At 42.1% G+C, this 26889-nt stretch overlaps 1 protein-coding gene and 1 long non-coding RNA gene across 11 annotated transcripts in view; one reads left to right on the forward strand and one right to left on the reverse strand.

Annotated features, from left to right (window-relative positions):
* Positions 1-26889, forward strand: part of NCOA1 (nuclear receptor coactivator 1) — a 259299-nt gene that overhangs the window by 46936 nt on the left and 185474 nt on the right. The gene's annotated exons all lie outside the window — the stretch shown is intronic.
* Positions 12933-25920, reverse strand: LOC117875433. The gene is made up of 3 exons (XR_004645274.1): positions 25492-25920; positions 16903-17300; positions 12933-15013 (listed from the first exon to the last, which is right to left on the reverse strand). It is a non-coding gene; the product is annotated as an uncharacterized LOC117875433 (long non-coding RNA).

Here is a 26889-nt window from a genome sequence, read left to right on the forward strand (position 1 = left end):
TTAGCATGATACTTGCTGTATTTCCTTTATATAGTATAGAGAATACCATGGTAAGACGAGTGACTTACAAATAGAAACAGGAAAGATTTTATGGTAACCCCTGAATAGTGCTTTACATTTTCAAAATGCTGTACAGATATTAATTAGTCAATCCTCACGGCTGAGAAGTTGGTACATGATCTTGTTCCCACTTTACGGATGGGCAAACTCAGACAAATAGGTTAACATGCAATTCTAGTTTGAAGCACATACTTTGGTGACACCTTACCTACATGTATCATGCATCTCTCGTCAGGGCTGTTTGTGATGCTGCACAAGCAGGAAAAACCCCAGCTTGACTTTCAGATCCCAGAGTGAAGTTTCAGGGCTGGCAGTCAGGAAAAGGCACGTAGCTTGTAAACTGAGTAAATCTCATGTAGGTAGTGAGAAAAACCACACTGGAGCCCAGGCCATGGTTAGTCACTTCTCAGAGCAGAGTCACATTTTAAGATTATTTCCTAAATCCAAACAGTGAGTCAGTTCTAAAGACAAGGTTAGAACTTGGGGGTTCCTGATTTCATTCTCCAGTCACTAAACCATGCGCCCTCACTACCCATTAGAACTGTGTAGAATGGCTGTTCTCTACCTTTTTGGGCTCAGGACCCATTTGTAAATGTTTATGGCTGGTCACCACCCAGTAAATAGTCTGGAGGTGGAAGCCCTGGGGTGCTTTCAGTTGTGTCCTGTCTCCCCAAGGGGGTTGGGTGCTGCCCGGCACCTATTCCCACAGTGGCGGCTCCTGCAGCTCCTGTGCTGTGGGGCTGGCTGGGCTTGGCTCTGGGCATTGCAACCTCAGGGGTTGCAGCCCTGCTCAGGTTTGACTGCACCCCCCTCACTGGACCAAATTTGTGCCAGTGGAGCTGTGACCTGGCTCGTGGGGTTGCAGTGCCACTCACTCAAATTTGGCCTACCTGTATTCCCGGGCCAAATCTGAGTGGTGCTGGGACCCCAGAGGTTGCAGTGCCTGGAGCAGGGAGGTGAGCCCAGCCAGCCCCATGGGACAGGAGCTGCCATGTGACCCTTGGAAACATTCTGGTGACCCTGTTTTGGGTCCCGACCCACAGGTTGAAAAACCCTGGTGTAGAGCACATTTGGACCTTCTGCCACACTCTGGAATCAAGTTAAATCCACAAAAGGTCATCGCAGACTTCTCTGCAGCCTGTCTTCAGTTTCTCACTCCTTGAAAGTATTACTTGCTCCCTTCGAGCAGAGTGTACTCCCTTCTTCCTCCTGCTCCCCCGTTTCAGCTGCAGCTCTGGAGAGGTCTCAAAGCTATGGGCCATGTCCCAGACGGCAAGAACTCCATTGCCATAGACCATTAGGCCGCTCACTTTCATAAACCGCTTAATGCTGTCTGTCTGAATGCTGACTCTGGGGAGAAGTGCCACAGAGATGGCTGTAAAAGTTTAGCCTGCAGATTGCAGCTGGGTGCCAAGATGGATGGGGGAGAGAGAGTGTATGAGCGATAACATAACTTTCCTAAATACTATTTCCTAGTCTGCCCCTTCTCACAAAAAAAGCTCCTGACAGAGGGTGGAAGACTCCATGATGGCCCCTTCCTTGACTTCCCCTCCCCCGAAAATCATTCAGTGGGTGGAGTTTTGCACCATTTTAGAACAGGCTATGGTTTCTCTTCCAAATCTTATGGAGCTCAGCGGAGACAACCATCCACACAGAGGTCTCATGCTTCTGCAGCCCCCATTCACTCCCCTGCCGCATATGGCCAAGAGACACTTGTCCAAGGTGGTGCAGAAAATCACTGTTGCAGCCACGATCACCCCGATGTCCTGGCTTCTTGTGTTGTGCTGTAGCCCCCAGACCACCTTTCTCTACACTGCACCAAAGAATGCATATACAGAAGTCCGTCCTTCCGCTGTGTCTTAAAATGGTAAGCTATAGTTATTGTTAGCTATGAATAAATTTCAGTGCACACTTCTGTGCCTCTTGAGTTCCTTACCTAAGCTGTGCATCTGCCAAACTAGTGCATGTCCTCTCGACCGCTGTAAATATAGGCTAGAGGCAGCTTATCACCCCTAAGATCATGACAGCTGACACACAGATCTAAGAGCCTAGTAATTATATGCTAAAAGTCAATGTGCCTGTTTATTCTGTCTCCACCTCCAACAGCAGGAAAACATCCTTTAACTAATTACATGTGGGTGTCCGTCCCATCCCACCCCCCCAGCAAGGAAGCTGCAGCATGAAGCAAATAGTCTGCAGAGATGTCTCTTAGGTCTCAGGTGGTTTACAGACTTGGGTAATCATAGATTCACAGATTCTAGGACTGGAAGGGACCTCGAGAGGTCATCGAGTCCAGTCCCCTGCCCTCATGGCAGGACCAAATACTGTCTAGACCATCCCTGATAGACATTTATCTAACCTACTCTTAATCAATAGGGGACGTTAACGGGATTGAACCAAACATGCTTTGTGTGGAAGTGCAGCACTTACCCACATGGCCTCAGCATTGCTGTTCTCCCTGCTTTTGCTTGGTAAAATGAATACCCTTTTTCGAATACTCTGTGCACAGATGCTTGCACATGTACATGTATGTCATGGGGTGGGGAATTGGGAAGTAAAAGCTCCCACCACTCTTTCACAACAGTAATATGATCCCATGGGAGTGCTGAGAAGATTTAAAAGATTAGGTGGAAGGCCTTTTATTTGTATTTAAAGGGCCACTGCTAGGGTATAAATAAGGCTTTTAAAATATATGTATTTGTATATACATACATGCTGATGTGTATGTATGTAAGTGATACTAATGTGAGTACCAGAGGGGTAGCCGTGTTAGTCTGAATCTGTAAAAAACAACAGAGGGTCCTGTGGCACCTTTGAGACTAACAGAAGTACTGGGAGCATAAGCTTTCGTGGGTAAGAACCTCACTTCGTAATGTGAGTACGTATACTTACTGTGTCGTGCTGAAGCAAATTTAAAATGCTGAATAACTTTTCATCCTTAATGTAGTTTTATATTTTGCACTACACTTGATTTGGACCATGATAACTGACCAGTCAGTTTCACTTTTGTTTCTGGTCAGTTTCATTTTCATGCCTTTTATAATGCTACTGTGTTTGGATTGCAAATGTTGCCGGGGAATTTTTAAATCTATAAAACACTTTCATTGGACTATAAAGTGAAATAACAGGAACTTTTCTGTGGATGATCTGTAAAAGCTTGGTGGCTTTTGTTTTACACCACCTGAATTTTAAGCTCGTCCAGTCTCATGTCCCTTTTTAAGCTTTATCCACACAGTGGATTGGGCTAGCTGAGAGGTACAGTGGTAGTAATACTGTCTGCCACACAGCAAGTTCTGTGTTCGGTCCCTTGTGCCTGGAAGGTCCCACAGAAACAGTGTGCTCACGCCTAGCATAAAGGGGGAATTTGGCCCTCTAGAGTTGATGAGCACAGGGAGGCATAGTCGCTCCTCTCACTGGAGCAATACTCATCCTGATACACGGCTTTGGGGAAAGGACATTATAGGGCTTGAAACTAGACAGTTGATGTTGGTAGGAGCTTTGCTGACCACTTCAGTGGGTGCAGGATTGAGCCTGTAATGAAGAAAAATTAGATCCTCCTCCTTCTCAGGAGAGAGAAGGAAGTGGATTCACAGTGCTAGATCTAAGAGGATCAGACAGAACACATACGTTCCAAAATATTACATTAAAGTATAATAAAATGCTAGTTCACATGCATGTGCTATGCAAACCACGACCCCAGTCCTGCAGTTGGATCCTTTTAGGCAGACTTCCGCCAGAGCGCCATTGCGGCTCCTTGTGGACACAGGGATCTGCCTGTGTAGATCCATTTTCAGGATCAGGGCTCATGTTCGGAAGATAACAAACATAGACTAGTAACACATGGCAATGTGGGAATACACATTGCCATGTGTCTCATAAAAAGCATAAGGGAGGAAACTTCATTTGAGCTAGTTTCTGTTTTTTAAGCGTTTCCAAATGTTAGTGTAGAGGCTCTTGAAAGCTCCTCTAGTAGGATTTCTTGCTATGTCTTGGGTAGAAGAGGAATCAGTTGATTCAGAAACCAAAGGCTTTTTGTTTGTATGTGTAATAGCAAATGAATATCCACTTTAGAACATTTGGTTAAGATAAATATTTACATTATACTGTAATGGCTCCTTAGGAGCTATTAAAATGCTTTTGAAAAAGGTTTTTAAATCTTTTTCTGTTTTTAAAAAACAACAAAAACTTAAGTATAAAAGTGTTTTTAAAAGTTCTTTAAGATTTAGCACAGAGATCGGCAACCTTTGGCCCGCGGCCCACCAGGGTAAGCCCCCTGGCGGGCCGGGCCCGTTTGTTTACCTGCCACGTCCGCAGGTTCGGCCGATCGCGGCTCCCACTGGCCAATGGGGGCTGCGGGAAGCGACGCGTGCACGGGATGTGCTGGCTGCTGTTTCCCACCACCCCCATTGGCCTGGAATGGCGAACCGCGGCTAGTGGGAGCCGTGATCGGCTGAACCTGCGGACACGGCAGGTAAACAAACCGGCCCGGCCAGGGGGCTTACCCTGGCGGGCCGTGGGCCAAAGGTTGCCAATCCCTGATTTAGCATGTCTTTAACGAATCGCTGTTTTTTCTGCTTTGGCTTCAGCTTCATAGACTCCCAAGACAGGTGGTCTTTTTGGACTGATAAATTGAAACAGTTCATAGAAAACTTTGTCAATAGAGTCTGTGTTAAAAGTAAATGGAAAAAGGAGGACTGCGATGCTTGCTGTTCTCGAACCCTTGTATTACATTCCCAGTGTTTCCAACTCGTGATTTTATTTAATGGTGTTGTGATATTTGGTGTTTTCAGCATCTGGATTCATATTATTACTTGAGAACCGCAGCTTTTATTTAAAAACAAAGTTTCTAATTCTTGTGGGTGCGGAGAAAAACCTTAAAAATATGAGCCCTAAAGGCTGAGTCTCCAGAAGGCAGACAAAAAGAACTGCAAACATATGACTTTAGAAACATCTCGTGATTTTAAAGACAGTTTCATGAATTTGGGGGCCTCATTTTTTTGAACGGTTAGGATTAGTAATACTACATTTCTACTCCACTGGGGTTAGTTGAAGAGTGGGACAATTTCAGATGTGATACATTAGGTGTTGTAGGTTACATGTAGCCAGAAGAGAGTGATCATAGGACTGGAAGGGACCTGGAGAGGTCATCTAGTCCAGTCCCCTGCCCTCATGGCAGGATTAAATATTATCTAGACCATCCCTGACAGGTGTTTGTCTAACTTGTTCTTAAAATTCTCCAGTGATGGAGATTCCACCATTGATGTAGCAGGAAAATCAGTCATGCAGAGGGAGATGGAATACAGACCTGGGTATTGCTCTATTGGGTCAGACCAATTTAGTCCCAAGTTCTGTCTCCAGCAATGGTCAGCACCAGCTGACTCAAAGGAAATTGCAAGAACCCTGCTGTAGGAAGTTAGGGAATAACATGCCCCGGAAGAGTTTCGTCTTAACCCCCATTAATTAGGAGCTGGTTTATGCCCTGAAGCAGGAGCATTTTAAGGTGTTAAGTGAAAGTAGGTCTGACCTCCTATTGTAACAGACATGCTAAAGGGCTGGAAAAAAGGTGTCAGTTGCCAACTGATCCTTGTTAGGTAACTTTCGCCGCTTAACTCTTCACCTCTAAGACTGACCTAGTGCACAGGACCTTACTTTCAAGGGTTTAAGTTAGTACTTTTAAGCCATAGGGTGGTATTGTCAGAATGCCTAAGGGCTAAATTTTGTGCCGTTATATTCAATGAGAGTTTTGTTATAGAACTTTGTGGAAGCAGGATCACCCCTTAAGGGAGTTAGGAACCCAAGTCTCATTGAATGTTATAGCCATAGTAACTATATACTTTTTCTTGCTGTCAGCACCTCTCCCGCCCACCCCCCGGGATTATTTGATGCAGAGGAGGTGATTGAAGGCTATTTGCTGCATTAGCTATGGAGCCATGGCTCTCTGAGAGTCTAGCATTCCCTCTTCATCCTCATAAAGGTTGTAGCTGCCTTTTCTGCAATGTGAAATCAAGCTTGGAGAAAGTGGCTTTAAAGTCTCAATTGTTTTGACTGGTCGATTACAAAGGGCATTTTTTAGTGACAATTGTTTACAGTATGGGAAGCATGTGTGTTCTAAAGGATGCTGGCAAGGTCGGGAGGCAGAGAATGCCCTCCCTTTCTCTAGCTCTGTATCCGCTAACAATGCTCACGGCCAGTAGTTTTCTGTGTAGTGTCTCCCCCTCCGATCTGTGCTTTAGTCTAAATCCTTGCATCCCTGCAGCAAGTCCATGATGGCCCTTCTGAAGCCTGTGTTGCACGTGCAGTCGATGGAGGCCACCACGCCCCTTGTTCTTGTCTTAAATATAAATAGCTTTCTGGCTGCTTTGCCAACAGACCTGGCGCCTCGAGTGATTCTTGCACGACCTCGGAAAATGCTGCCAGACTGGCTCTGCAAGTGAACATATGTGAAACGACTGGGGGAAGGGGAAAATCTAATGAAACAGTTAAGTTTCGGGCAATAGGCAGGTCACTATTAACAGAGGGATGAGAGGGCGTGTTATTGCTTGGTTCAGAGATCTCGACTCCCTATGGGAGTTGGCTCTTTGAGGATCTCCCTGATAATTGGGAGCTTACTTTGCAGTGACCTCCTGTTCTACAGACGTGAACACGTTAGGAGACTGCAGGGTCAATTTCTCCCCTGCCTTGCACTTTGTTGTAGTTTCAATCTGCAAAATGAGTGTGACTCTGATAGTGTTTTATTCACACTTTGCAGGTGGAAACAACAACACAAGGTGCAAGGCAGTGGAGGATCATGTTCTAGGGCCTCTGATGAGCAGAGAGGTGGAGGTTAGATAGTCCATGCAATTCATAGTAACAACTTTGTCCCATGACAGGGAGGGAGAAAGAGTCTGTATGGTTTAGCCACTACTTTCCTTGATCTGCTCCTGTTCACATTTCACACCTGGGCACAAGCTGTTTAGTCCGCCCCTGTCAAGATCACTCTCTTTCCATTTCTCTTCATTACTACTGTTTACTTCTCCAAACACCACCACCTCTCCCCAAAGTCCTTCTTAAATTGTAGTGTCTAACTGTGGTTCACCACAAGTGGTGATGGTGAGAATACAGTTTAACCCTCAGTTCTCATTGGGAATCAGCAGTTCCCAGGCCTGTATCATCTGCACAAACTGGGCACAGCAGGGTTAATAAAATAGCTGCTAGCTCTTGTGGATTTTAGTTAAATCCCTTATTTAAATGTTGGCCATGAGGGGTGTGAACCTAGGACTTTGTTCTGGGAACCCTGACACTTTAACATGGTGTTTCAGGTAATGAATTCATCTTCTCCTTCCAAACCTCCATTTCCACCTCCTTATCACAAATGTAGAGTGTTTCCCTATTACTTTGCTTGATTCAGAAGAGATGCTCATCTGTTCCATGTATGTCTTGCCTTTGGTAAGTCTCTTGATGGGAACAGTGTGTGGTTCCCCTTGTCGTCACGTCATATGGCTTTATTTTTGTTTTGCATCAGCTGGAGGCTCTTTTAAAGTAGTCTGTGTGCCAATGAGCAATTTACGCTGGTTTGCCTTGCAGGATTGGGCCCTTAGTGCACATTCAGTAGCCCCAATGGGATTTCTGCTCAGGGCCCTTGAGATGTGCCAAAAAGGAGAAAAAACTGACCTGCTTTCTATGTGGGAGTAGGGAAAGTTGTCTTCCATTCTCTTCCCCCATCACAAGCCAAGCATTTCACTACTGTAGTAGTAATCCGGATACCAAATCCAAGCTGTGCGTGTTTATAGCTGGTGAAATTGTGTAGAGATAAGGCTTTAGTTTATCAGTTTGCTTTTTGAATACGAGACCAAAAAAGATAACTGCTACAATCTACTAATAAACATGGTTTGTATCAGTTTGGAGACAATCAGCATATCTTGGTAGGAAAATAAATACTGGCTGGGAAGAAGAGGTTTATGAAGAGGCTTTGGGGGGAGGGGATAGCTCAGTGGTTTGAGCATTGGCCTGCTAAACTCAGGGTTGTGAGTTCAATCCTTGAGGGGGCCACTTAGAGATCTGGGACAAAAAATCCATACTTGGTCCTGCTAGTGAAGGCAGGGGGCTGGACTCGATGACCTTTTGGGGTCCCTTCCAGTTCTATGAGATATGAGATAGGTATGGAGCACTGTACAACAATTTATTCTTCCTTTTAGTAGCCTGGTCACTAGAGTAGTTAATAAAGTATGTGGGGAAGAAGGATAGCCTTGTAGTTAGGAAACTGGACTGAGACTTGAGTTCTAGGCTCAGTTCCTGACCCTGGCACAGACTTCCTGTGTGATCTTGGGCAAACCACTTAAAATCTCTGTACTTAAGGCCCCCGTTTGTTTAAAAAACAAAAAAAAGAGACAATGCTTTCTTCTGCTCTTTCTTTGTCTAATTTATTTAGATATTAAGAACTTTGGGGCCAGGACTGTCCCCTAGCACACTGGGGCCCTGCTCCGGGTTGGAGGTTTGGGGCACTGCCATAATACATAGGAACTATCACATTGGATCAGACAGAGGTCCATCTACTCCAGTATCCCATCTCTGAAAGTGACCAGCATCTTCTGTTTCAGTGGAAGGTGCAAAAATCTTTGCAGTTAGGTAGTTAAAGGGTAACCTGTTCCTTGAGAGAGTTTCCTCCTGACCCCCAAGAGCTAGATCAGGGGTAGGCAACCTTTCAGAGGTGGTGTGCCGAGTCTTCATTTATTCACTCTAATTTAAGGTTTCGCGTGCCAGTAATATATTTTAACATTTTTAGAAGGTCTCTTTCTATAAGTCTATAATATATAACTAAACTATTGTTGTATATAAAGTAAATAAGGTTTTTAAAATGTTTAAGAAGCTTCATTTAAAATAAAATTAAAATGCAGAGCCCCCCGGACCAGTGGCCAGGACCCGGGCAGTGTGAGTGCCACTGAAAATCAGCTTGTGTGCCGCCTTCGGCACCCGTGCCATAGGTTGCCTACCCCTGAGCTAGATGTTGGTGTGTGCCCTGAAGCAGGAGGATTTAGAGGCCTTCCCACATTCTTGTTTGTTTAATATTACAAGTCAATATTTTTCTATCCATATAAATGTCTAATCTTATTTTGAATCTTGGTAAGTTTTGGTGTCAATGATATACCCGGTGGCAATGAGTTCTACAGACTAATTGTGCATTGTATGAAAAACACTGCTGCTACTGCTACTACTTATGGCCAAATGATACTTGCCTTTCTGATCTGAGTGGACTGCTCATTGACTTTACTGAGAGTGTATGCTTGGCTAAAACAAGCAGGATTTGACCTCAGTTTACTGAGGTTGCATGCCAAAAAGGAATGTGTATAACTCTAGTTGTAAAGGTTCAGCTGTCTCCAATGGTTGACTGTTTTCAGTGTTTTACATAGTGCTGTTTAATATGTTTGAACAGGAGATTTTCAGTAGGTTTAACAGGCAGGTGTGCTCTTCCTTTAAGCTACTTGAGTCTTATTCAGCAGTTTGAGTGTTAAATTTTGCTTTAAAGACTCAAATGGTAAGAGATCAGAACTACTTTAGGCATGTTCTACTTTAAAAATAATTGATGTAAAATAAAAAATGGACAAGCTCTTTTGGTGTGCAAAGTTCAAGAGATCGTGTGTGTCTGTGTGTCTTTCAGCGTAATTAACTAAATTCTTTTCTAAACCCTAAGGGCTAAGAGTTTCAAAATTTCCTACAAGTTTTGCGCATGTGTCTGCTTGCCTTGTTCTGCAGGCTAAGGGTGCGCTCTGCTGTAATGCAGCTATTTTGTAAAATTGCATTGCCAGTAGTGTATAACTTTGATTGGAACACTGTTGATGGCAATGTAAATAAGAACATTGGCACACGCATCTCCTTAAAATAATTCATATGCAGAGCCAGTTCGGGTACTTTGTACACAGGCTCTTTTTGGGAGGGTGGCTCTTGAGAGGGAATTGGCCTTTGCCCCAAAGGGAGCAGGGAGGGGGTATTTGCTCCCCTGAGGACACATGGAGGGAGTGCACTCTGCACTCCACTAAGCATGGGGCGCTGGGGTTATCTAGCCTTGTGTGAGATATACAAGGGGAATAAGGAAGGTTCCTTGTGCCCAATCGCTGCCTACAGACTAGTGGCAATCTGGGCCATAACCAGCTCTGATATAGGCCACATCTGTCAGGCTACTGTTACCTTTGATGTGACAGTGATTCACATGTATAGACTCAGAATTCTGTAGAGGATATTGTCTTTATTATAAACACTTCCAGTCAAGGATCTCAAAGTACTATATGAACATTAATGAATAACTCTTCTCCCTGGGGAAGAGAAGAAGCATCTTTTCTCTCTCTCTCTCAGATTTTGGGAGGAACGAGGAGGGAGCTGAAATGCAGATTGTGTGACCCTCAGCAAATCACACAGAAAACCTTGACCCTCAGCCCTGGGCCTTAATCACAAGACCATCTTTTCCAAATGATCATGTTATTAATTTTGCAGAATAAACCAAACCTCTGGCAATGTTTAATTAAAAAGAAAGCTCTCTAGATTATAATCTAAAATATAGTGAATCTTTTTAGTGTTTTTAATGGGCCCGATCCTGCTTCTCATTTGGGAATAGATCTGGTCCCTTCAATGGTATTGATCAAAGCAGAACAATAAGGAAGTGTTAACCGATCTGCTCTGCAGGCTGTCAGAGATGCTGACATCAAACACATTTCACAGCACACATGCCCCAGTCACATCTGGCTTACAATTAAGGCTGGTTACCTAAGCCGTTACAATTAGATAAGAATAACAAAGGCAACCCACTTTAAAAAGCGAGACTGGATCCAGGGTATCTCTTGATTGTTTTCTCTTGTCACATAATTGAACCCTTAGGTCTCCTCCGCTCCATGGGAGGCAGGATATTTTCATCACTAGTTTATAATTATTTCTGTTGTGAAACCTCTTATGAGGCATTAAAATTAAAATAATAAGGGCAGTGAGATACTGATCCTTCCTGCTAAGGAGGGGGGCCTGTGTACGGCAGGCTACTTCTAACTGCTTTGTTTGTGAAGCTCTTGGAGGTGGAAAGTGCGATAAATATTAATAAAAATGTAATTCTAGAATTATGCAGAGCAGAGGTTAAAGTGACATCTTACTGTTTCAAAGGGGAAAGGTAGGGCTCAGAGGGAATGGACAAGAGCAACACCAACCTAGAGACGGATCCTAACAGTGCAGTAGAGCATCACCAGTCTGCCCCCAAACAGCAGTCTCTGCTCGCTACTCAGCTAAGGTGGTTACAGAGACGCAGTGGTACATTCTGACGTGCACTTACCTCTGTTCAGGAGACCGTGCTTATTAGACAGCCACCTGACTTAAGAGAGTAGCTCATGGTATCCCCAAATGTAAGGCTAGCTGGAGATATTTAGACATGGTTTTGCCTTGTGGGCAGTGCTGATTCACAGTGCCTCAGGGAGGTACTGGATGTTTCCTGAACTTCTCTGTATACAGCAGGTGTATTGGCTGCTACTAAGCCGCCTCATGCAATGTAGCCTGTAGGTTGGTACTGGAATGGGTGGGACCAATAGTTCTGCCTCTTCCCCACTTCCTTTATGATGCTGTATGTCTCCTGGGAAGTAGAGAGGGAGCAGATCCGGTGTGTCCCTTAGCACCAAGACGGCAGTTCTGCCTACCCCTTATGCGGGATGCAAGCTGTGTGAACTTTTGGGAGACCAGTGTAGCCTAGAAGACAGATCACTGAACTGGGAGTCAGAAGCCCTGGATTCTATTCCCAGCTCTCTCACTGACCTGCTGTGACACCTTAGGCAAGTCACTTTTCCTCTGAGTGCCTCTGTCCCACCCTTCCTATTTAGATTTGTAAGCTCTTCAGGAAAGGGACTGTCTCTTACTGTGTGTATATACAGTGTGTAGCACAATGGGACCCTCAGCTCAGTAAATGACTATGTGTTACTGTATTGAAGAGAGAATAATATTGATGCTCCTTGTGTTGTTCCCCAATGTTCTGGCTTCATGTGGGGCTGGCCAGAATCTATCCTGCACTGAGTAAATTGAGTTCCTCCTGTACTGGAAAACTAGCACTTTTAAGCAGCAGACTTTTGGTCAGTCTCTTTAGTTTGTCCTTTGGAACAGACTTCCCTATGTTGTCATAACCAACTAGCTAACCTGCAGTTGTTAAAATAAGACAGCTAAGTTTTGTGATGCAGTCTCCTCCTTTTATTTATTCTTCACGTACTAACTTGCAAAATTCAGGCATTTGTGTCAGTCCCCTGATCACTGCTGAAAACTAGTGAGGATCTGGTATATACTTAATCCATTTGGAATGAACATTTTGAGGATTTGTTGGGTAGAGATCTGGGGATTTTTTTAGATATGCTTCTTTCTCTTACTACTGAAAATCATGATTGCACCACTGCAGAGTTTACAGCACACAGCATCCATTCAGAAGAGCATCTTTTGTTTTTGTCGCTTAGCGATTTCTAGGCTGACTTTCAATTTCAGCTACAAACTTCACTTTTCCCTTACCAGAGCCAGTGGAGGTTCTGTATCAAATTAACTGCACTTCCTAGTTAAAGATGTGTTGCAAGTATATTAATCCTGGGGGAATTCTGCTAAAAACCAATAAAATTCTGCACACAATATTTTAAAATTCTGCATATTTTATTTGTCAAAATAACACAATATGATCATGCCAGTTTCAGTTAGTTTGGTAATTTATTTCAAAGTACCCATCAGTAAGTATGTCTGTAACAATACAAACCAACAAAAAGAGATTCAGGAAATATTTTTTTGACAAATAGACTCCTTACTAGGCATATTAATACAGAACTTTGAGTAATTCATTTAAACTACAATACAGAAATGTATTTCCTGCACCCCTCAGAAGCAGTGCAAAGGCTTGAGGGAGTCGGGGTAACGGAGGAGCTGAGAGAGAGGGAAGGAGTCTGGGAGTGAACCTGGAGGGTTGTTGGGTGTAGGTGAGAGAAGTATAGAACAGATTTTTTGGGGGGGGGAAATTGTTGGGGAGCCTCCCCCATGCATGTCCTGGCTGACCCCTGATCACTCCCATTCAGTCAGGCACATCTGCCTCTGTCCCTGTGTGTCCTTGGACCCCATGTGGCCCTGGACCTTCCTACCCCTGCTTCCCGTGTGGCCCTGCAGCCCCCTGCCCATTCAGCCCCTGGCTCAATGCTGTCACCCCACTAGCTCCTGAGCTCACGCCCCAGTCTGTCCTCCACACTAGCCCTTCTGAACCCCAGTTTGTGACCTCCCAGAAGCCCTGTGTGCCCTGTCTGTCCTGTGCCTCCTCACCTGGCCCTGCTGTGAGGAATTCAGTCTCTTCCCCTTCCCTCTCTGCTGGCTGCCTGGCCTCTCTTCTGGTGCCACAGCAGCCCCTGGTGGGCAAAATGTGTAACTGCAGCGCCTCTCCAGCAGACTTTCTTCTGTGGAGAAAAAAAATCTGCAGGGGACATGGATTCTGCATATGTGCAGTGGCACAGAATTCTCCTAGAAGTAATGTAGATGGTGGATTATCCTGCAGCAGAAACAAGCAGCAGGTGCTAAGGTGTTTACTTATGTAGGAGACTGCAATTCTTTAGGAAGAACTAGCTCTTCTGGAAATCCTGGCTCAAGCCCAATCTGAAGTCCTGAGAAGACTAGGTTGTTTCAGGGTTCTCCCTAGCATGCAGAAGGCTGCATTGCAAAAATAGCAAGCAAATTTCATCATTCACCCACTTGGTGGCCTTTGTTCATATTAAAACCAAAGCTGGCTTATTTTTCAGTTATGACTAAATCTCTCACTCTAAAATATATGATCTCTCCAGGACAAAATTTGAAATGCTCAGTGCAGGCAATGTGATAGAAATTTGTAGCTGCTTCCATGGAGTTTGGGTAGTGAATAAAATGACCACTGTAATATTTAGAATAGGTAGCCATATTTACAGTCAGGAGTGAGTGGGTTGTTAACTGTGCCTTTTCAAAACCGTAGTACATACTGAAAAATCAAACTTAGGTCTGGACTTAAAATTGCTGGATATTTATCTGCAATGCCCTATCAAACTAGTGTGGCAGTCCTAGGCACAATGATGAGTAAGGATTTGTTTTTCATACACCTTTTATGGGAGGGCACAAAAGATTTTTGGTTTCATCTGTATGAGATGGTTCTGAAAACCACACTATTTCCTGAACTCTGGTTGTAACCTGTGGCTTATGAAAGATAATTCTATCATGTAACATACCACAGTTGTATCTTACTGCCAGAGATTTCCCCAAATACTCCACCCTGTTAGCAGGCATTGATCTGGCTGGGAAGAGGGTTACATGGATTTTGCCAAATCACTGGTGCAAGTGTCTTATAATCCCTCCTAGTTATAAGGGAAATAGGAGTGCCTGTCTGGGAAAATACAGGGTTTGGACTGAGCAGTCCTGAGGGAGAAAACCTTGGGATAATGGTTGACATGAACTTTATCGTATTGTTGATTTCTTACTTAATAAACCCAAACCCCAACATGGGGGTGAGTTTGGACTCGTGTGTGTGGATTTAATAGAGCAGGCTGAGAAAGGCGTCTTGCTCACAAATGTAGTTGGCATGCTTTAAATCAAACTGTCAACTTAATTAAAGTGTAGGCTTTTGGACTGGACTAAATAGAAATATTAAGTGCTGACAGTTGTTTAAGATAAATGTGTAACAAACTTCATTTTCTGAATTCAGAAACTAACCGTAATGTAGCAAAATTTTAATGATTTTTCCAGTGTATTGAAGGTAGCAGGAGAACAAACCTGGTCTTGAATTGGAGAGGTCTGACTTCATTGTCTGAAATGGACACAAGGACTTGAAACTTTTTCTCCCTCTCCCTCTTAGTGCAGTTAATTTCTTCACTCAGATGTGTTTCCTTGGTTGTTCCCTGTCTACCATTTTCTGCTTGGAGAGGACAGGAACCATTCTTTTTAGGTGACAAATCTGATGAACTGTCACATCTTGAGTTGTCTAATAGAGGAAGTTTGGGAATAAATTGATAAACTAAACAATAATAAGTCACCAGATCAGATGGTATTCGCCCAAGAGTTCTGAAGAAACTCTCATTTGAAATTACAGAACTACTAATTGTGGTATGTAACCTATCCCTTAAATCAGCGTCTGTACAAGATGACTGGCGGATAGCTAATGTTACACCGATAGTTTTTAAAAGGGCTCCAGAGGCGATCCTGGAAATTACAGGCCAGTAAGCCTCACTTTGGTATCAGGCAAAAACTATAGTAAAGAACAGAATCATTAGACACACAGATGAACACAGCAGGTTGAAGAAGAGTCAATACAGCTTTTGTAAAAGGAAATCATGCCTCACCAATCTATTAGATTTTTTTGAGGGGGACAACAAGGATAAAGTGTATTTGGACTTTCAGAAAATCTTCCCCCCCCCCCCCAAGAATATCAGGGTTGGAAGGGACCTCAGGAGATCATCTAGTCCAACCCCCTGCTCAGAGCAGGACCAGTTCCCAGACAGATTTTTGCCCCAGATCCCTAAATACCCCCCTCAAGGATTGAACTCACAACCCTGGGTTTAGCAGGCCAATGCTCAAACCACTGAGCTATCCCTCCCCCTTTGAGATCCTGTACCAAAGGCTTTTGACCAAAGTAAGCAGTCATGAGATAAGAGGGAGGGTTCTCTCTTGGATCTATAAATAGTTAAAAGGCAGGAATAAATGGTCCCCACGGAACTGTACTGGGACCACTGCTGTTCAACATGTTCATAAATGATCTGGAAAAAGGGGTAAACACTGAAAAGGGAAAATTTGCAGATGATACAAAATTACTCACGATAGATAAGTTCAAAGCTGATTGCGAAGAGTTACCAAGGGATGTCACAAAACTGGGTGACTGGGCCACAAAATTGCATATGAAATTCAATGTTGATAAATGCAAAGTAAAGCACATTGGAAAACATAATCCCAACTATACATAAACAATAATGGGTTCTAAGTAAGCTGTGGATATTTCTTGAAAACATCCACTCAGTGTTCAGCGGTAGTCACCCTCCCCCCCCAACAGAATGTTAGAAACCATTAGGAAAAGGGATAGATAAGACAGTGAATATCAAAATGCCTCTATAAAAATCCATGGAATACCCACACCTTCAATACTGCATGCAGTTATAGTCACCCCATCTCAAAAAAGATATTTTAGAATTGGAAAAATTACAGAGAAGGACAACAAAAATAATTAGGGGAATGGAACAGTTTCCCTATAAAGAGAGATCTAAAAAGACTGGGACTGTTCAGGTTGGAAAGAGATGATGAGTGGGGAGGGGGAATATGAAAGAGGTCTATAAAATCATGACTGGTGTGGAGGAAGTGAATAAGGACATGTTATTTATCCCTTTACATAACACAAGAGTCAGGGGTCACCCAATGAAATGAATAGGTAGCAGGTTTAAAACAAACCTAAGGAAGTATTTCTTTGCACAATGCAGGGTCAACCTGTGGAACTCATTGGCAGGGGATGTTGTGAAGGCCAAAGGTGTAACAGGTTTCAAAAAAGAATTGGATAAGTTAATTGAGGATAGATCCAGCAATGGCTATGAGCCAAGATGGCCAAGGATGCAACCCCATGCTCTGGGTGTCCCCAAACCTCTGACAGCCAGAAGCTGGGACTGGATGGATCACTAGATAATTGCCCTGTTCTGTTCATTCCCTCTGAAGCATCTTGCCCAGCCACTAATAGAAGACAGGATACTGGGTTGGATGGACCATTGGTCTAATCCCATATGGCCATTCTTATGTTCCCTTCTGTCTGTGGTTGCTGTTAGTATTATTTGAAAGAGCAACTGTCAAAGGATGTTAGCTTAATCATGCAGGTTTAAAGTCAGTGTCCATCACCTGTACAATGTGCTGTGTCTTGTACACTTGTGCTTTGTTGATTATAGTCCATTGTGGTAATTCTCCAGTTGTAGTCCATGGTCACTTGTAGGTGGGCCAAAGAGATGCTGCTGTCACAGCGAGGAAGCATCTGTCAGTCTGCAAGCTGGTTGTAACCCAGATCAGGACGCTTTAGAGTTTACAGAGGCCAACAAAGCACAAAGGAAGAATATGCCTCTTGGTGGATCATTAGTCTCCATGAATAATTTGTGGGTTATAAACAGGGTTTCTTTCCAATTAAAGAGGCTGGCATGTTAGAGTAATTATCTCTGAGGGAGGTGAGTGATGCAATAGAACCAGGTCTGCTTTCTACTCCGAGTAACTTGCAATCCCTTTTCTTGCTGAGATCGGATGGAATACTGAAGAGAGGATATATTTCTGTTGAGAATACTGATAATAGAATCCTGCATGCAGTTTTCATATGTAAATTGCAAGTCAAAATGTAGTGATCAAAATGGTTGAGACCAGGCCAATAGACCTAAGAGTTGACACAGCAACAGGGTGGATTGATTTAAATCAGCAATTTAAATTATGATTTAAATCAGGAAGTGGAAAGCCCACATTTAAATAATCAATTCTAATCAACTTTTCTATTTGTACTTCCAGTTATTTTCTAAAAAAAAAAAGGTTGATATAACTATTAAAACATGTTGATTTACAACTAAACAAAACCTTGACACTAGATTTGGTACATCTTTTTTGCTACCTAGAAAGGTACATCATAACTAAATACATTTATTATGTAAATTAAATATAAATGTAAATATATTATGTAAATTATATAGCTTAATATTTTCTGTTTTATTAATTGTACATTTTTAGTATGTTAGAAAATGGTGAATGATATATTGCTTATTTACTATGTAATGAACTCATGATTTGTATCAAGTTGCATTATGGTAACTGGAATTTAAATAAACATACAAAACAGCATATAAAATTTATATTAAAACAATGTGGAATGTTTTGGATACATAAACTTATTCTTATCAAAATATGTTTCACATTTACAACTACGTGATTTATTAAACGGAGGGATTAACTCTAGTCAGTGTATTAAACTGATTTCGGTCAGCCTTGAAGAATTTTCAAATATGCCTAAGTGAAAGTGACTGCAGTGTAAGTTCCTACTTGCATAAGTCTCTTGAAAATGAGACAACCATCTCCTAAGTTACTTAGGTTGTCCTTCAAACTTTTAAAACTAGCAGATTTTATCCCCTCCCTTCTCATTGTTATTCATAGACTGGAAGAGAAAGACAAGTTTTCCTGCTTTTTCAACTCCCAGTCGGTTTCTCAACTTCGAATGAATTGGTCCACATGAAGAAAATATTCTTTCTGTGCCTGCATAAGAGGCTACTGCTTTCAAAAGCTGGTTTAGCACTTCAACACATTCTGATTCCAGGTGCTTAGCTAGTGACTTCCGCCAGTTCAGTGGTTTGACTTTCTTTAAAACATCAGCAGCAAACACGTACTGCTTGAACGGTTCACCTCCAGCCCTGAAATTTATTATGGTTGGCATGATTGATGAGTGGTGATTAGATGCCCATGTCATGGCCCTTCTTTAGCAGTTAGGCATCTACCGTGGTACTTTGAGTTGAGAATATTGACAAGAAATTGAAGTGGAATAAGTGCTTGATCCATACACTCCTTTACTGCTGCAATTTAACTTGAAGTTCTTCCCAAATTTCAACAGCATCAGCAATGCATCTTTCTGTAGTTTATCCAAGGCTATGGAAATAGGTTTCAGTATATTCAGCATATCTTCTACATTTCTCTTCAGTCCAATGATTTTCACAAATTGTCATCAGAATAGGCCAATTCGTAATAAATAGCTCAAAACAATCAGCCACGGAATTCCATTGCATATCTTGGGGGAGAATTAGTTTGGATCCTCCTGCTCTCTTCAGTGAAGCTGAAGCAAAATGGTTTAGGGGGGAGGGATAGCTCAGTGGTTTGAGCACTGGCCTGCTAAACCCAGGGTTGTGAGTTCAGTCTTTGAGGGGGCCACTTAGGGATCTGGGGCAAAATCAGTACTTGATCCTGCTAGTGAAGGCAGGGGGCTGGACTCAATGACCTTTCAAGGTCCCTTTCAGTTCTATGAGATTGGTATATCTCCATATTAAATTTAAAGTTGTTATGGGAGTATTTTGCAATTTCAGCGACATTTTCCTTTATTCATAGAATTGTAGGTCTGGAAGGGACTTGGAGAGGTCTTCTAGTCCAGTCCCCTGCACTCATGGCGGAACTAAGTATTATCTAGATTCTAGACCATCCCTGACAGGTGTTTGTCTAACCTGCTCTTTAAAATCTCCAATGATGGAGATTCCACAACCTTCCTAGGCAATTTATTCCAGTGCTTAACTACTGTGACAGGAAGTTTTTCCCGATGTCCAACCTGAAAACTCCCTTGCTGCACTTTAAGCCCATTGCTTCTTGTCCGATTCTCAAAGTTTAAAGAGAACAATTTTTTCCCCTTCCTCCCTGGCACAACCTTTTATGTACTTGAAAACTGTTATCGTGTCCCCTTTCAGTCTTCTCCAGACTAAACAAACCCAGTTTTTTCAAACTTCCCTCAGAGGTCATATTTTCTAGACATTTAATCATTTTTGTTGCCTTTCTCTGGGCTTTCTCCAATTTTTCCACATCTTTCCTGAAATGTGGCACCTAGAACTGGACACAGTACTTCAGTTGAGACCTAATCAGTTCAAAGTAGAACAGAAGAATTACTACTTGTGTTTTGTTTACAACGCTCCTGCTAATACATCCCAGAATGATGTTTGCTTTTTTTTTTGCAACAGTGTTGCACTGTTGACTCATATTTAGCTTGTGATCCACTATAACCTTCTATTCTTGGGCAGTCATTTCCCATTTTGCATGTGTGCAACTGATTGTTCCTTCCTAAGTGGAGTACTTTGCATTTTTCCTGATTGAATTTCATCCTATTTACTTCAGACCATTTCTCCAGTTTGTCCAGACCATTTTCAATTTTAATCCTATTCTCCAAAGCACTTGCAACCCCTCCCAGCTTGGTATTATCCCCATAAACTAAGTGTACTCTCTGTGCTATCTAAATAATTGATGAAGATATTGAACAGAACCAGACCCAGAACTGATCCCTGCGGGACCCCATCTGATATGCCCTTCCAGCTTTATTATGAATCATGGATAGCTACTCTCTTGGAACAGTTTTCCAACCAGTTATGCATCCACCTTATAATAGCTCCATCTAGATTGCATTTCCCTAGTTTGTTTATAAGAAGGTCATGTGAGACAGTATCAAAAGGCTTACTAAAATTAAGATATACCACATCTACCGCTTCCCGCCTATCCACAAGTCTTGTTATCCTGTACTTTCCCTGGTTACCTAGAGCTGTAATATAGAACCTCAGAGTTACGAACTGACCAGTCAACCACACACCTAATTTGGAACAAGAAGTACACAATCAGGCAGAGACTAAAAAAAGTAAATACAGTACAGTATTGTGTTAAACGTAAACTCCTAAAATAAAAAAGGGAATTTTTTTTTTAAATTGACAAGGGTAAGGAAACTGTTTCTGTGCTTGTTTCATTGAAATTAAGACTGTTAAAAGCGGCATTTTTTTTCTGCATAGTAAAGTTTCCAAACAGTATTAAGTCAGTGTTCAGTTGTAAATTTTTGAAAGAACAAACATAATATTTTGTTAAGAGTTACGAACAACCTCCATTCCTGAGGTGTTCGTAACTCTCAGGTTCTACTGTACTTAAGTCTTTGGGTAAAGTCAGCATCAAATGAGCACTGTACCCATATGTTGAAAGTTTTAGGTTTCATTCATAATCTTTTTCTAGATTTCTTCTCATCTTTGCTACGTTTGCATCATTGGCTGTGACAAAGCTACACGCTTGACTTTTTATTCAGTTGGTTATGGCTTTTACTGCTACTTTTAAGTATTCTGCTATAAGGGCATGTATCAGTTTTCTGTAAGATAGACAACCTCATCTTCTGTTGTCACACAGGCACATATTACGGGATCATTGTGTACATTGCTGCACCCATCAAGACTCAGATTAACACATTTCTCATCAATCTTTTTTGCACACTGTTCAGTTCTCCTTTCATACGCTCATAACCAGCAATTTTCAGCAATGTCTGCTCTGCTGAGTGGAGAGTAGTCTGTTTTACTGTCAATGAAAAGTTAGTTCTGAACAAGATGAAAGGGAGAATTTGTTGCATAAATGAACCAAACAATCTTTTCATCTGTGGAGCCTTGCTGGAATTTGTTGGTCCTGATTATGAACTCATCTGTGATTTTACTGGAGAATGAAGGCTTTTGGGGGGGGGTGGGTGAGATGCAGGTATTTACTGTCTGACGTATGTTTAGTTGCAGCGCTGGTGGTGGTGGTACCAGCAAATGACTCTGAAATTTTTCACTTTGCAGATGATGGATGTTCTTAACCCCTTATGTGTAAGCTTGACCCTAAAGAAAATGATTTTAAAAAGTCTCTGCCACTGAGTATTTCTCAGTGAGTGGCTTTAAAAAAAAAAAAAAGATGGTAAATGAAAGATTCCTCTTACTGCAGCTGTTTGTACCATTGTTTAAATGATATAATTTATTCTAAACCCAATCATATGGGGAAAATAACTAATACATGATTATCAAAATCTGTGTAAACCCTTATCCCTAGCAGCATATCAAACAGCTTGAATTTTTTTTAAATGTTAAAGTTAATAAATGCCTAATAAAACTACGTTTAAACAGGAATCTTTGCCTAGGATATTTGGTTATATTGAGCAATAAAAATTATTCCAGAAGTTCAGTAGTAACAGTAAAAATGTAATTGATAAATACTTCCACAGTAATCATACCAATTATATTTTGAACACACACATTTTGATATTCATAAGTAATCCACCCAAAACACAAATTTATGACAATAATTGAAATGATCATTTACTAATATAGGAAGACATGGAAGACCATCTGTAATGAGTTGACTAACCAATTGATCCAGGTTGTTCAAATGTGTCCACCTCACTATCTTCAAAGTCATTGCCAGCTGAACAGCATTTTTCATATTATTGTTTCATTCTAACAACCAGGCCTTGCATCTCTTTGTGATATTATTTATGTTTGGCACATGTTCCTTTTTTACCCAGAGATACAGACATTTCTTGAAAATATTCCCAAAGATCATCTTTTTTGACGACCATGGCAGATTTTTTCCTCCTGGTCCCAGGTGTTGAAATCCGCACTAGAAGCTGCACTCTGAAGAATGTTGCCCTTCTTCCCGCAGTGTCCTGCTTTGACACCAGTGTTGCTCCTTTCTTGTTGCACACTTGGCTCCTGCTTCCTTGTTACATAATTCCTCCCACACCTACAAAATAACTAACAGCAATCCCAGACTTCTGCTTGTGTAACCCACATGCCTTTTGCACTGCCGTATTTTATTTGTTAGAAAGAGTGAGGCAGGCAGTTGGGAAATTAATGGATTTCTGTTTGTATCTGTGTGTACACATGCAAGGAGACAGCACAAGGCCACTTACTTGAAGTGTCCAGAACCACACAGAAGCAAGGGCTGGTAGTTACTGGGCAGATCAGTGTTTTTCCATGTGTTGGAGAGTAAGTTTCCCTTGTGGGTGGAGTAATAAATATTTGTAATTTGATAACTAACCTAATCAGAGCTAAGGTAGGGAGAAGCTATAAAATAGGAACCTGAAACTACCCAATGGGCTCAGTGGATGATTCTGATGAAATACATGATGATGTCTCCTGGAGTCAGAGGCTGGGTCCCAGCGTCTGTGATGACTTTGCCATTCTCTCGTACCCAGTAGCATAGACCTTGCGTCTCCCACAGGATCAGGTTCTTTATACAGTACGGGACCTGTTGTGCCATATTTATGAAGTATGATTTCAAAAGTTAGATGGTTTTCAATCAATTCTTTCTTTATATAAGAAAGCAAGATGAGTTTTCCTTCCTAATAAGAAACTACAAACATTTGCCTACTGAAGATGCTGGCTGTAGTTAGGTCTTCAATCAAGCAATTCCAAGATCTGGAGAACTTTTTCCATGCCTCCATTTATCATGAAGGTGCTTTCTATCCTTGAACTGGTTTTTTTGGCTAGGTTTTTCATATTCTGCTAGGTGCTCATTGTAAGGTTGTCAGTGCTGCTGATAAGCAAACCCTGGCTTTCCCTCCCTAGATAGAGCATATGCACCTTCTAAGGCCCCTTTAATCAGCTCGGCCTTTAAAGAGACACTGTCAAGTCTAACCATGTTTTTTTTAATGTTCTCACCTGTCACAAACAACCAGTCAGATTATTACTCTGGAAAGAATCTTAAAATGAATTGCTCTTCCCTGTATGAACACTTTTTTATATTTACTGAGAAATGATTGTAAAACACTGCCACTGCTGTGAATGGGGAATTCTGATTTGGTAATGTTTTACAGCCATTTTGTATACCACTTCCTAAGGCAGCAGAGGATCAGGCCTTTAACTGTGACTTTAAAATATTGGGTTTGCCCATTCTCATGAAAAACCATCTCACTGTTAGCATGTACTCCCTCATCTGTTTGTTGTATCCATCTATGCTACTCCTTGTTTTAAACTTTAAATTGTAAGATCTTTGGGGCAGACTGTTTTGCATTGTACAGTCCCTAGCACAATAGGGCCCCAGTGCTTGATCAGTATCTCTAGTTGCTACCTCACTGAACATAATAATGAAAATCAGAGCTCTGATTTGTTCGGAACTGCAAAGAAATTCCTCCTTTCTCAAAGGGGGGAGCAGCATTTATAAATTAAGACTGATATAAACCTAAATCTCTGTGCTGACTCCTTTAGCTAACCTGGAGGTGGGAACATTCAGGAGAACAAGCTTTAACTAAATTTTCTAACTTTCCTTTTTTTCCCTTTTTGACACCTTCTTTGTACTTCTGGGTTCATAGACAATATCCTAGAGCACAACATCTCAAACCTTGGAAGTTTAATAAAATACCATGGATTATATGGGATGCCAGTCACAGAATAATGCTTTCTGGGGCACTTCCAGCAATTCAGGTAACACCAGTGAGTTTTTGAGTGGGAAGATTCAAGAGGGAAAAATCTTTAAAGATGGTTAAAACTTCTTTGTGCACTGAATGTGTCCCACAGCCTATTCAGTGGGGTTTCTCACCCAAAACCCACTGTGATTAACTAAGGGCAGGTTTACACTTAAAACACTGTATTGGTGCAGCTTTGTCACTATAGCACTTTCATGAAGATGCTCTATGCCGAGGGAGAGAGCTCTCCCGTCGGCGTCGTTAATTCACCTCTCTGAGAGGCAGTAGGTATGTCAACGGGAGAAGCTCTCCCACCAGCATAGCACTGTCTACATGTGGGGTTAGGTCAGTATAACTACATCGCTTAGGGGTGTGGATTTTTCACACCTCAGAGCGATGTAGTTATATCGCTATACGTCTGTAGTGTAGGTCAGATCTCAGGACCTGTCTGCATTAAAACATTTGTACTGGTGTAACACAACAATGTAGCATACTAAAATGGGGATTCTGGAGACAGCTGCAGCAGTTGTACTGCTGCCACAGAGGTGTACTAGAGTTCACACGGGTGTAGTGATACAAGGTAATTTATTATACTGGTGTGTATTTTTCCTCAATATAGAAAGGGCCTCAGTTTCCATCAATGCTTTGCAGCTCACTTTAAAAGTGAACACAACTAGGTAGATAACCCATAGTGTGAGGGAGCTGCGTGATGACACTGCATGAGTGTTGGGGGCGCCCACTAGTTCATGGGCAGTTTTAAACTGGAGACTTTATTGTAGGTGACTGGTAGTCTTTGTCCCGTCTTTATCAGCATTTTATTAGCATTTTATTAGCAGTATGGGTGATAGATTAGTAGCAGGTGAGTGTTGGGGCACAAATGCAACAGGTGAGAAATCGCTCCCTTCCGCTCCCTGGATTTTTCCCAGTCCTGATCATTAATCATCATGTTCAGGAGAAAGAGATAGAAAGTGAAACTAGAGATGCTTACAACAGTTCTGTAGCTTCTGCAAATTCTTCTTTACCAGTCCAGATACTTGGCCTTGTTTAACTCTCTGTGTTGGATGATCCATTTCTACGGGGGTTTATTTCCTGTTTAGGTATTGTGTGGGCTCTCTCTGCCTCCAGTCCCTCCAAGTGATACTGAAGGATCTCAGACCCTTGTACAAACTGGATGTTGACTCTACAGAAATCACTTGCTCACCACTGAAATATAACCATCTCTGCTATGACAGACATCTACTAATCATTAATCTATCATACCAACTATAATCAAATTCATTGCAGAGCCCAGACCGTTACAAAAAGGGCATATTTGCTGCCTAAATCATGAAAAAAATTGAACTGCTGAAGGGGTGGAGTTTGTTTGGCAAACTACCCAAACTTATCATATTTCTATTTTTCCAATTTATATTCTGCACATGTCAATTTCTGTAGGGACATGGATGCGTTTCAAAACTGCAACATACGAATTAAACATCATTAAAAGAAGATTCCAAGTCCCATAGTGAACAAAAAACTGAAATCTCTCTACTTACCCTTTTCTTCTGAAAAAAACCTGTTCTCTGAAGGTTATCAAACTGGGGCCTTGTTTATCCATGCAGAGTTTGAAGTGGCGAACCTGCATTTGTTTGTGGTAGCCTCTTCCATAGGTGTTGAGAGAACAGTCTCCTCGTTTGGCCAAATTAATTCCAGTTTGAGACAGTGGCTGAGAGTTTTGTACAGCTCCCTCACTCTCTTCTATCTTTTTCAGCTAAGACTTCCCTTCCATTTATTTCTGTTTTCTGTAACCTTTGCATTCTCCTTGATCTTGAACAACTTCTTCAGTCTCCTGGGTCTTCTAACTCATCTTTCATCACCCCCATAACGTTATCCAGGAGTGTCACTGCCTGAGCTCCACCTCTGCTAAAATCCTCATTCATGCTTTTTATCTCCTTTCTACTTGACTATTGCAACTCCCTTCTCTAAGTCCAAGGTCTGCAGACACTACCGTGTGGAGAACAATGTTGCTTGTCCTCTCATGTGAATAAAGAGGAATGTGTTCATCCATCCTCCTTTAAAAATAGCCCCACTAGACATGGTTTATGATAGGATCCACTTAAATAATGAGGAGGAGGTTTTTTCTCTCTCTCCATTGAGTTGCTCCAGCTGACTCCACACATTCTCTCTCCCCACCTTTTTCCTTCTTTTAATTTAGCACTGGCTGCTTCTGTGTTCTTCCGTGTAATGCAGCCACAGTTGGTGCAAGAGTTTTCTTCTCTGCAGATCCTGCTATCTGGGACAATCTTCCTGTATCTCTCACTCCACTGATACACTCATTTCAAATTCGATGAAAACCTCCCCTTCTCCCTTGCTTCTTTGTTTCTCACTCCTTCTGCTATTTTTATCCCCATAGGCTGCGTTATTTGACTCTCTGGGGAAACAGTTTAATCTTTTGACTTTTGGGAGACAGTATGAAAGCGAGTCTTTCTGTCTCAAGCATTAAACAAAAAAGAGTCAACAAGGGAGAGCCCCTCTTTTGGAAATCCAGGATGGGCTATTCAAATGCTGTGCTGATGGTAAATCGTGGCTAGATATTTCAGTTCTTCCACGGTCACTAAACTGAAAATACAGAGATCTTGATAATATCAGCAACCATTCTATAGCCTGGGCTCTGTACGATTTTTCTGTTGAATTTTACTTACACTATTCAGGGCAAGGGACTGTCCTTGATGCCCTCTCAAGGTTCCTTCCAACCCTATTATTCTATGAAAATAACCTCTAGACCTGTACAGTCCAGGGGTCATGACCCTTACTATAATGATATGACACCCCCCATTCTCCACTCTGTGGGTCACCAGCGGTGCTTTAATCCAGGGCTGTCAGCACCACAGCACAGATTTCTACCACTTGAATGAAGAATAAGTCAGTAGCAGTAGTAGACGGTTATCCCTTAG

Source organism: Trachemys scripta, chromosome 3, assembly GCF_013100865.1.
Source record: "Trachemys scripta elegans isolate TJP31775 chromosome 3, CAS_Tse_1.0, whole genome shotgun sequence".
Taxonomy (NCBI): domain Eukaryota; kingdom Metazoa; phylum Chordata; order Testudines; family Emydidae; genus Trachemys; species Trachemys scripta.